Source organism: Urocitellus parryii, chromosome 5 (assembly GCF_045843805.1).
Source record: "Urocitellus parryii isolate mUroPar1 chromosome 5, mUroPar1.hap1, whole genome shotgun sequence".
Classification (NCBI taxonomy): Eukaryota; Metazoa; Chordata; class Mammalia; order Rodentia; family Sciuridae; genus Urocitellus; species Urocitellus parryii.
The window spans coordinates 85,628,417-85,638,769 of record NC_135535.1 but is presented as its reverse complement, the minus strand read 5'-3'; positions in this window follow the sequence as shown (position 1 = coordinate 85,638,769).

Below are 10,353 nucleotides of genomic sequence, written 5' to 3'. Positions count from 1 at the left end.
AGAAGTGCTCTTGAGGGAAAAAGTAGGCTCTGGTTTCCAGGAACAAGTCAATGTTCTCAAATGGCAGGTTCTGTTCCTTCATTTCATTTCACAAACACCAGTATAATACTTCCTATGTGCCAGGCATTTTTCAATATAAATTCATTTGAATCCTCATATCAGTGCTGTGAAGGAGGTGCTATTTTTAACCCAACTTTACAGAATAAGATTGTGACTTGAATTACGCAATTTGCCCATGATCCCGATTGTGAATGCAAGGTTTCTGAGGCCCCGTGATCTGGCTCTTGTTTCTTGGAAACTTTCACAGTGCAAAAACCTATGCAGCACACAGAGACCATAAAAATAAAAATACATAAAAGCTGTATGATGACATGAGCTTTGAGAAGAAATGGTAAAGAAATTTTGGAGTAGGCGGTATAAATTTTATAGCTTAAAGATGTTTTTTCATATTTGTCATATTAAAAAGTAAACTGTTCTAATGCTTCCATCAAATCCCTAGCTGCATAAGTGTGATGAGAAAAATGCACATCAATCAAGTGAGTTGTCTTTACAATATTTCTTGTTAGTATGATGTAATGAAGATAGATCTTAACAACGTTAAGATGAAAAATGGGGAAATTCTATATATCACAATACTATTTATGTAAATTGAAATATATGCAACATAAAACCATATGCATGTTTTACAAGTACATATACCAGAAGAGAAAGAAAGGATACTCAGAAAACATCACAAGAGCTGCTTTGTGGGTAGAAGGAATGGGAAAGAAGAAGAGGTAAGAAAGAATAAACGGGAATACAAACTTACAGGTATCTTTCATATAAACTAATCTTGCAATTAACCTCATAATCCCCAGGTCTGAAGCAAGGAAAAAGAACCTACCTAACCATTTATCCATGCATATAAGGATTCCTCTTATTTATTATTCATTCATGGGAACAAGGGAAAGTGAACTCGTTTTGTTTGGCTGCTTGTGATGGTTAATTTTATGGGTCAACTTGAACACCCAGACATAAAGCCAAACATCATTCTTTATCTGTGAGGCTGTTTCTGAATGAAACTAACATTTGAATCAGCAGATTAAGTAAAGCAGATTACCCTCTTTAATGTTGGTGGGCCTCATTTAATCTGTTGAAGGCCTGAATAGAAAAAAGACAGAGTAAGAGAATTCTTTCTCTACCTGTCTTCTAGCTGGGACATTGGTCTTCTCCAGCCTTTAGCCTCGGACTCAAACTCAAATTTATACCATCAGCTCTTCAGCTCTTCTGGGTCTCTAGCCTGCTGACTGCAGATCTTGGGACGTCTTGGCTCCCATACCTGCAAGAGCCAATTCCTTATTTATTTAATATATCTTTACATACATAAATGTATTTTATATTTTACATATATGTGTAAAATATGTATAAATACATATATATTTGTTACATTATAAACTATTTTATTATATTTTTATATATTTCATAGAACTTATATATATGTATATATACATATATGTTTTGTGTGTATATATATGTATTTTTATGTGTGTATACACACATATACACAATATATTGGTTCTGTTTCTCTGAAGAATCAAAACAATACACAGATATTCATAATATATTAATTATTAATCCCGTACAGCACTAATTCTCACATATTTTGAGCTCAGGACACTTTACATTCCAAAAATGACTGAGGATCCTGAAGAGTTTTTGTTTATGTCATATATGAAAATATATGTAAAGAAATATATAAGTTCTAGATTATGATTTTCAACCCACTTTAATGCACTTATATCAATCTCATTGAAATATTGAAGAACCGAAAACTTGGGACTTCATGGGTTAAGTAAGACTTGCACCTTTTTCTTACAGTAAGCACATGACCATGAAGCACTCAGCAGCTAGTGCTGCCCCCATTCCTGTTCCAACACCAGCCTTTTTATCCACCTTGCTTTCTTTGTACCATCAGTACAGATGTTACACTGTAAATAGAGAATAACATCTTAGCAGCATTAGGAAAATCATTTGATGTCACAGGATCCCCAGGGATAGTCCGTAGACTACACTGCTGCTCTACAATGATATCTATTCAAATTTGGCAACTAAAAATTTGCATCCTACACTTATCCTAAAGAAGTCCCCATGAAATCTGAGTCAGATACCTCCCAAGCCTCAATAACAGTGAATCTAGTATTTTCAAAGCCATTTGTTCATTAGTTAAAATTGTATTTACCTTAGTGATGTTTGGAGTGTCAATCTTTAAAAAGTTTAGCATTTAAGCAAATTTTCAAACTTTCTGAACTTATTCTTAAGGATTTCACAGCATTCCCAATGAGACTGCCAGTTAAATCAGTGACAATTCTGTTGCTTTATGGCCTATTCACAAGGTAGTTCCGAGGCTGTTTCAGACCAAGGCTGGGCTCTGATCAATACTTAATCAACCCACAGACTGCAATTCACTAAATCCCTTTTTTTTTTTTTGGAGGCATCTATCCCATCTTGTTTCCAGGAACCCCTACTACATTGAAATCTGCAGAAACACAGTTCAAAAAAATGTTCATTCTTGCAAAAAAAAAAAAAAAAATAGACCTTCAGGCTCCTGAAATTAGTGCTCTGAGAATATTTTCTGTGTTTCTGCAACCTCTCCCCCCACCACAAACCCTTTTTTCTTGGTGGTTATGGAGTGTTATGTCTTAATACCAGGCAGGTAAAGAAAGTTCTTTATGTCAAGAGCGTGAACATATCCTTCTTCTCTAATCAACAGACACCTCTGATGGCCTCGTAAAAGCACTGGACTAACTCTGAGGGATTTGTAGGTGAGGAGAATGGCAACAACATCTTGGAGAGAGTGAAATTACAGTCCTTGGCTTCAATTACCTGAAAAAATTTTTAGGAGGGACAGCTCAAACCCACATGAAAGGTCAGTAGTGAACCAAGGTGATATCCCATGAGAAATCAAGAGAGTGATACCCAGTCAGCACTACGCTTATGACCCCAAACACTCTCTTGGTCTCATGATCTCTGTACTTGATGTTCCCTCAGCTTGGAAATTTTTCTTTTAGCCCTCCACACTTCTTGCATTTCTGGTCAAATGTCACCTGAACCTTCTCCCTATCCATAATAGCATTGCCTGCTATTACTTACCCTGTTTTATTCTTCTCCAGAGGATATACTACCACCTAACACATAATATACTTTGTTTATTTGATATTTACTGCCTCATTACATCTGAATGTAAGTTTCAGAGTGCAGGGACTTAACAATTCACTGCTGGGTCTTAGGGACTAGTCTTGGTTCATAATAGGAAATATTATATATATTCTCCTCACCTCCAAATCCTTCAGAGTTGGTCCAGTGCTTTTACATGGCCATCAGAGGTGTCTTCTGATTAGGGAAGCAGGATATGTTCATGCTCTTGATAAACTACATATGCTATAAGAAACTAGAACTTTGTTTACCTGCCTGATATTAAGAGATAACACTCCATAATCACCAAAAAAAAAGCAGGGGGGGGTGTTATGGTGGGGAGAGAGGTTGCAGAAACATAGAAAATATCCCCCAAGTACTATATATATATATATATATATATATATATATATATATATATATATTTGTTGAAGGAATGAATAAACACATTAATTAATTCTAGAGTAGCTCAGAAGCAGGAGGGGAGACCACGTGTACTAACTCAGTGTTGGAGGAAGGATTTCACATACTGCATTTGAGCTGGGCAAATGAACGGTGTTTCATGTAAGTAGTGCCAATGGCTCAAGTGGTGGTGCGTTCTTTTCAAGAGAGCCCTAGTTCTGGTCTCTGGAACTGGGTGAGTTGTCACTGTCTTGGGGTCCCCACTGTGGAACAACTCATTCCAGTGTATCTTATCTGTTTACTTGTCTGGCTTCTCCAGTTGAATATTAGTTCCGGGACAACAAGCCCTGGTATTACTCATATGGCATATCCAATCATAGCACAGAACCTACTACCGAATAACTACCCTACCCCATAAATACCTTCTGACTGTAGGATTTAATGATCTAAGCAGAAAGCTCATATAGAGACATTGAAAGCAGGCATGGACCAAGGCACAGAAGTTCATGGAGATGACACATGGAGCTTGGGTTTCTACCAGAGAGATGCTGTGACAACCTATTTATTGACCAGGCAAAGCCAGTCTGAGCATTTGTGTTGTACTGTGTTGTGTGTGGTGAAGCAAGTGAAACAAATTAATAAGAAAGGCAAATTATAGCCTTTGGCAATGCTCTAGGCACAAAGTAATAAGGGCCTGGACCAGACTGGTGGCTATGGGAATCATCATGAGGGAATAGAAGTTGCTGGTTTGGGTTATGTTTCAGTATTAAGAGCAGCCATAGTTGACTTGTATTTTAAGACTGAGTCAGTTGTGCAGTCACTCTAGTCCTTGTTTCAAATTGCAAGGTCCTTAAGAAAAGAATATTTGGCAAACTATTTACTGAACGGCATCATTTCCTTATTTCAACAATACTTAATGGTAGAACCTGTCAGAATTTATAAAACCCATTCCCTGATATTAAGATTTGAGAAAAAACTTTAAAGTCTTCATATTAAATTTCTTTTCTGATTGCTACCAATTATCCATGAGTAGAAGCTGATTTCTAAGGACATGAAGGTAAAGATGTTGAGATATTCATCAAGGTATCACAGAACTCAGAGCTTTGAGAAATTTCAAAGCAGATAAGACAAACATGAGAGTTTTCTAAGACAACACACAGGCAGAGCGATTCCTAGGTTAGGCTGGACTGGGTGGGTAGTGCAGATGGGAGCAGGAGCATCACATGATTTCTGTTCTTGCCTTAGAGGTCACCTCTGGGGTCTCCTTTGCAAATAAGAAAGGTGCGGTAAGTGGAGAAGTAAGCTACTCAACGCCATTAGGTGAGGAGGCAGAGGATTTTATACCTGCAGTTATAGGGATAAAGCTTCAGAAGCCGAGGAATAACTTTGATCTTCTCATCTCTTTGCCAACAAAGAGGAAAACAAAAGACTCTGGAGGAAAACAAAAGAATCAGCAGGAGTAATTTGGAGGCAACTGGAAGATACAGAAAATCTAAAATGCTAAAAAATTCATGAAAAGAAGAAGTTCAGAGATAAGGTTCCAGTTCAATTTGCATCAATTTTATTTTTTGGATTCAGAATATAGATCTCTATCATTGCCACTCATACATTATTTTTCTAATCAAGAGCATCTGTGTTTCTTAAGATTCTATATGAGACCTATGCTTTCCATACTCTGTTTAGTTTGTATCCTTTAGCATCAGGCCTAAGCAAGTTCAGGGGGTCAGACAAGAGCATCCTGATTTGGACTTGCTTTCTCCATCATTACTGCTTTTATCTTTGTTTGATTCAGTTCTTAGCTCTCTTCTCATGGTGGCAAAATAGCTATTATTATATCTTCTCAAAAATTACAATTAATGGTCTCTTTCTCAAATGTTCCAACAAATCCTCCCTCAATTGAATTTTATTGACTCTGATTACATTAGATAGCCTTCCTTGAACTAATTACTGTGGTTAAGAAAGTGATAATGGACCAAAAATGGATTCGTTCCAAGAATGGAGTGACACATGAGTCAACTCCATCCAAAGTTCACAGGCCTTGGGAAGAAGAATATTCCTAGACAAAAATTAGTGTGCAATTAGCAAAGAGGAGAGAATGTACATGTGACTTGCTCAAAGGAAATGTGCTGATTGGAGGAGGCTGCAATGTTTCACGAAATGAGACAGCTATAAGAATCCTGTCCCACTGATCTCCCCTCTCTCCCTATTTCTACATACCATTCTGTTCTTTCTGGAAGACAGTTTTAGCTTCCTCTTACTTTAGCTGGTCATGGCCCCATCTTTATATACTGGCACCTCTGATTGCACTCTTTCAATTTCTGTACTGGCTTCTTCTAATTGCCTCATTATCTTAGTTTTCTAATTCAGAATGCCTAGGAACAGGAAGCAGATTGTTCAAGTCCATTCTATGTCCATGTCAGAGGTGACATGCCAATCTAGCATTGCAATCTAAGGCTTTCTAATCAAGTCTAGGATTAATTCTTGTTTTGATCAGTTTAGTGTTCTTAGTCCTAGGGCCAGATCATAAGTAGCAAAATTTCTTTAGCAGAGGGTGTTGAAAGACATTTTATGTTAAATAACATCTCATAAGTAAAGTACCAAAGATAATATTAACTATATTCCCCTGGTAACTCTTTTTCTATTCCCCAAGTCAATTGCTTCAATCTCTGGGTAGCCCCTCACCACCACTGCATGCCCACTGGGGAAATCAGATGCAGTAATATTTCCCCATCCCCAAACCATCAACCCATATTTCTATCTAAAGTTAAATATTCCACTTGGACAATGAATCCAACCCCCTTTCCCTTCCCAAGGATTTTTTTCCAAATTTGATTAGTTTCCTAAAATGCATTTCAGGTTGTGCTTCCTTAATCTTAAATCTAAAATGCTCCAAAATCTGAAACTTTTTCCAAGTGCAATGAGACCACCCCCATGAAAATTCCACCCTATGAAACTGTTTCATGCACCATATTAATAAGGTATAGTATAATGTTATTTGGGGTGATATGTATATATGAAAAATAGATGAATTTCATATTTAAACTGTGTCCCACCTCCCAAGATACATCACTATATATATACAAATATTCCAAAATCCAAAAGAATCTGAAATTTAACACTTCTGGCCCAAGAAGTTCAGAGAAGATATACTCAACTTGTATATGTCTCTACATGTGTTTATGGAATGAGTCTTCCCCCGTATGTCTTCCCACTAGAAAATAAGTTCCTTGTGAAAAGGATGCCATATGTTTTATGAAAAACTATATCCAGATCCTAGACCAGAAGTTTGCTACATAGCGAGCTCTCAATTAACTTTTGCGGTCTGTTTGACTAGTTTGAGTATGGTAGCACCTTCTTCTTTTATTCTCATCCTCTGATTTTGTTCAGCATTTACTTGGAAAAAACCTTCTGTTGAAAGGAACTTCCCTTTAAGCAAAATATAAACACAGACCTATTTGGTAGAAAAGCATCTTCACTTTGTTGGTCTTGAAATTTATTAATATATTGATATGTGCATGTTTTCTAAAAATATGAATGTTTTTTCCTGATATTTTTTCAAGACTCATTCAGCTTAATCGGTAAGTCCAGAATGCCTTTAAATTGATTAGCTTTGTATTATGTATATAGCACAAATAAAATACTCTTAAGATAACCAAAGTTGCATGTGCAAAATGTTTCCAACATTTTTGTTTATGAAAGGAAAAATCTCAAATAATCTAAATGTTTTAATCAAAAAATTAGTCAAATATAGTTTAATTGGTGATGAAAGCTGTTTATTGTAGCAGTTGTGCAATAGCAAATCAAAACTAAGAAGAATCCAAATGCCCATCAATTGTGAGTAATTTAAATAAGCTAAGATCATGCTATTAAAATGAGCACTATGCAGCTATGGTCTCAAATATATTGTTAAATGAGAAAAACAATGTGTTAAGTATATGTATACTATCCCATTTCATGGCTAAGAGGGACACTATAAACTCATGCACGTGTATACGTACGCATACAGGCTTATGTGCGTGTACACACGCACACACACACACACACACACACACACACACTTGCTTATTTTCAAAATGCCAAAATAAACCAAAAACTAAAACCAATGTTTCCTTTTATGTCAGTAGAAATTGGAGAAGAGGGTAGGGGTGAAAGTTAGATTTTTTAAAAATCTTGTAGATTTTATTCTGGAAATAAATGTAGATCATTCAAAAAAATCAAAACTTAAAAAACAATCTCTAAAATGAGAAAGTTAAAAGAAAATAATAAACCTAACTATTTTTGAGTCAGTGCCTTAAGTACCCAAAGAAGGATTATTTCAAAATGACTTCTATTTATTTTTGATTAGTTCATTTTAGTTATACATAATATACAAGCATGGAATAAAATTTGCTCTAATTCAGTCCCCAGTAATTCTGTTTTTCCTTCCCTTCTCCCTCCCCCTGTTTCCTTCCCTCTATCACAGTGAATTTTAAATAGCAATTTGTTGTATTTCCTTAGTGGAATATATCCTAGGACAAAAGAAATATAAGAAAGTCTTTGCAGTGATCATAATAGTAGTATTAAGATATTTTATTTGAGATAATAAGATAAAGTAAATAATTTCTCATTTAGAAACCAAGATTATGTGATGAAAAGGAAAAAATATAAACTGAATAAGTAAAAATTCTGTAACCACACTTGTATTAGAAATACAAACTCAAGGATCTAACTTTTAACACCGAAAACGTCTAGAAACAATGTTCATCAACCAGACTAGGGGTCCTAAATACCATTCTCCACAGAAAGAATCCTGAAGATCTAGGGGAAGAAAAAAGTGAGCATGGAGTATCTTGCTGCCCCAGAAAGCCCGAGAAGGAGCTAACCTGAAGATGCTCTCACTGTGGAGTCAGGGACATAGAAATCTCCAATTTGAACAATTTGGAAAGGAATAACAACAGAATACCTGCAACATATTAGATGTATTAAAATTAAGAATCATTTATTTGTAATACTCATTTAGAAAGTGCCTTAAGGAATAAGCTCATTATTTTGAAAAAATGATAAAGGAAGAATCAAGCATTTCTATGTCTCTCCTGACAAAGGGCACTTCAAGGCAACCAGAAGTAATGTAGGAAAGCCATTGCATCTTTATACAAGAATTCCAGCTAATAAAAGAAAAGGAAATTACAGAATTGAACTATCTCAATTTTGAAATCTTCAATGCAATATCTGATTTAGGTGGTTATCATAAAGAGCTACTAAAATTGTTAGGCAAAAAACTGATGAGGAACTTTATAAGGGAAAGATCTGGTTGACATAACCTAACAAAAATTGATCAATTTTGGCATCACAAAGAAAGAGACAACTTAGCAAGATGTTCTTCCAGATGTGATACAACAGAAAGTACACAAAACCATGAATAAAATATTCTTGGAAAAAAAATCAAAGTTGAGTCTGGTCAATTTGCATGAATACCAGGGTCTGAGGAATATGATGACATCATATGAATACACATCACCAAGATCCACAATGTGAAATACCCTGAAAGGACTTTTCTTAGTAAATCAATTGCAAATCAAATGGAAGAAAAATAAACCTATATATGAAAAAAAAAACTGGAAACACAAGACATAACAACTAAATATAACATGTGAACCTGCCGAGTTCTAAGTGTATTAACTTTTTAAAAGAATCTAAGAGAGCAAATAAATATATTAAATTCACAATACCACTTTTTTTTCCTCCGAGCAAGACTTGTTTGGGAATATGTTTAAGAAACACAACAAAGAATCTATAGTTTGCTCATGTTCGAAATGAGGTAAAGTCAGTTCTCCATATATATGGGCTACCCATCTGTGGACTCAACTAGCCACAGTGATAATACAAGGGGAAAGAACTGAATATAAAGTAAACACAGCCAGACTTCAGTCCCTGTCATTGTTTCCCAGAAAATACAGTGTGCTAACTATTTATATAACATTTACATTCTGTTAGGTATTATATTTAATCTAGAGACATTTAATCTATATAGGAAGATGTGCATAGGTTATATACCAATACCATACCGTTGTATATAAAGGACTTGATCAGTGGTGGATTTAAATATCACCAGGGTCCTGGAACCCCTCTTTGTGGTACTGAGGACTGACTATATGTACAGATAAGTGAGATGGTATTTGATATTTATTTCAAAATAATCCAGTATGTTGAAAGGAAGTAGTGTGAGGATAGATGTGGAGATAAAACAAGACCAGACATGTGTTGGTATCTCTCAAAACTGAGTTGTGGTTACATGGGAGATCATAATAGTTTTAGCTCTAATCTTTTAATATTTTTAAAATTCCAATAATAAACATTTTTAAAAGCTCTCTCTATCCTTATTTCGTTTTCTTTCAGTTCTTTCTGGAAAACTATAACATGATTTATGGAAACAAAGAGCTATGAAAATCCCTTCTCAGAACAGTCTGAAATAATAATGAATTCCATAAGCATTAAATCTTCTCTACCCTTCATAATTTATTTCAAAAGAAGACTATTTATCACATCAACAGACATGATGTATTTATACAGTGGACCCTTGACAAGAAGGTTTTGATTTCTTATGAAAGTAATACAATATTTGTGTTTGAAAAAACTATGAATATTTAAAAAACCACAGATAGTTTTGAAATTAGTTTTCCCTTAAGATAGCATTCCATTAATTTGACACTCAGTGAACTCAGGTGTATTTTCCAATTTGCCAAACTTCTGTCACTGTCAAGTGGCTAAAATTTTGATTTTTTTTCCCCTGTGCAATCAAAA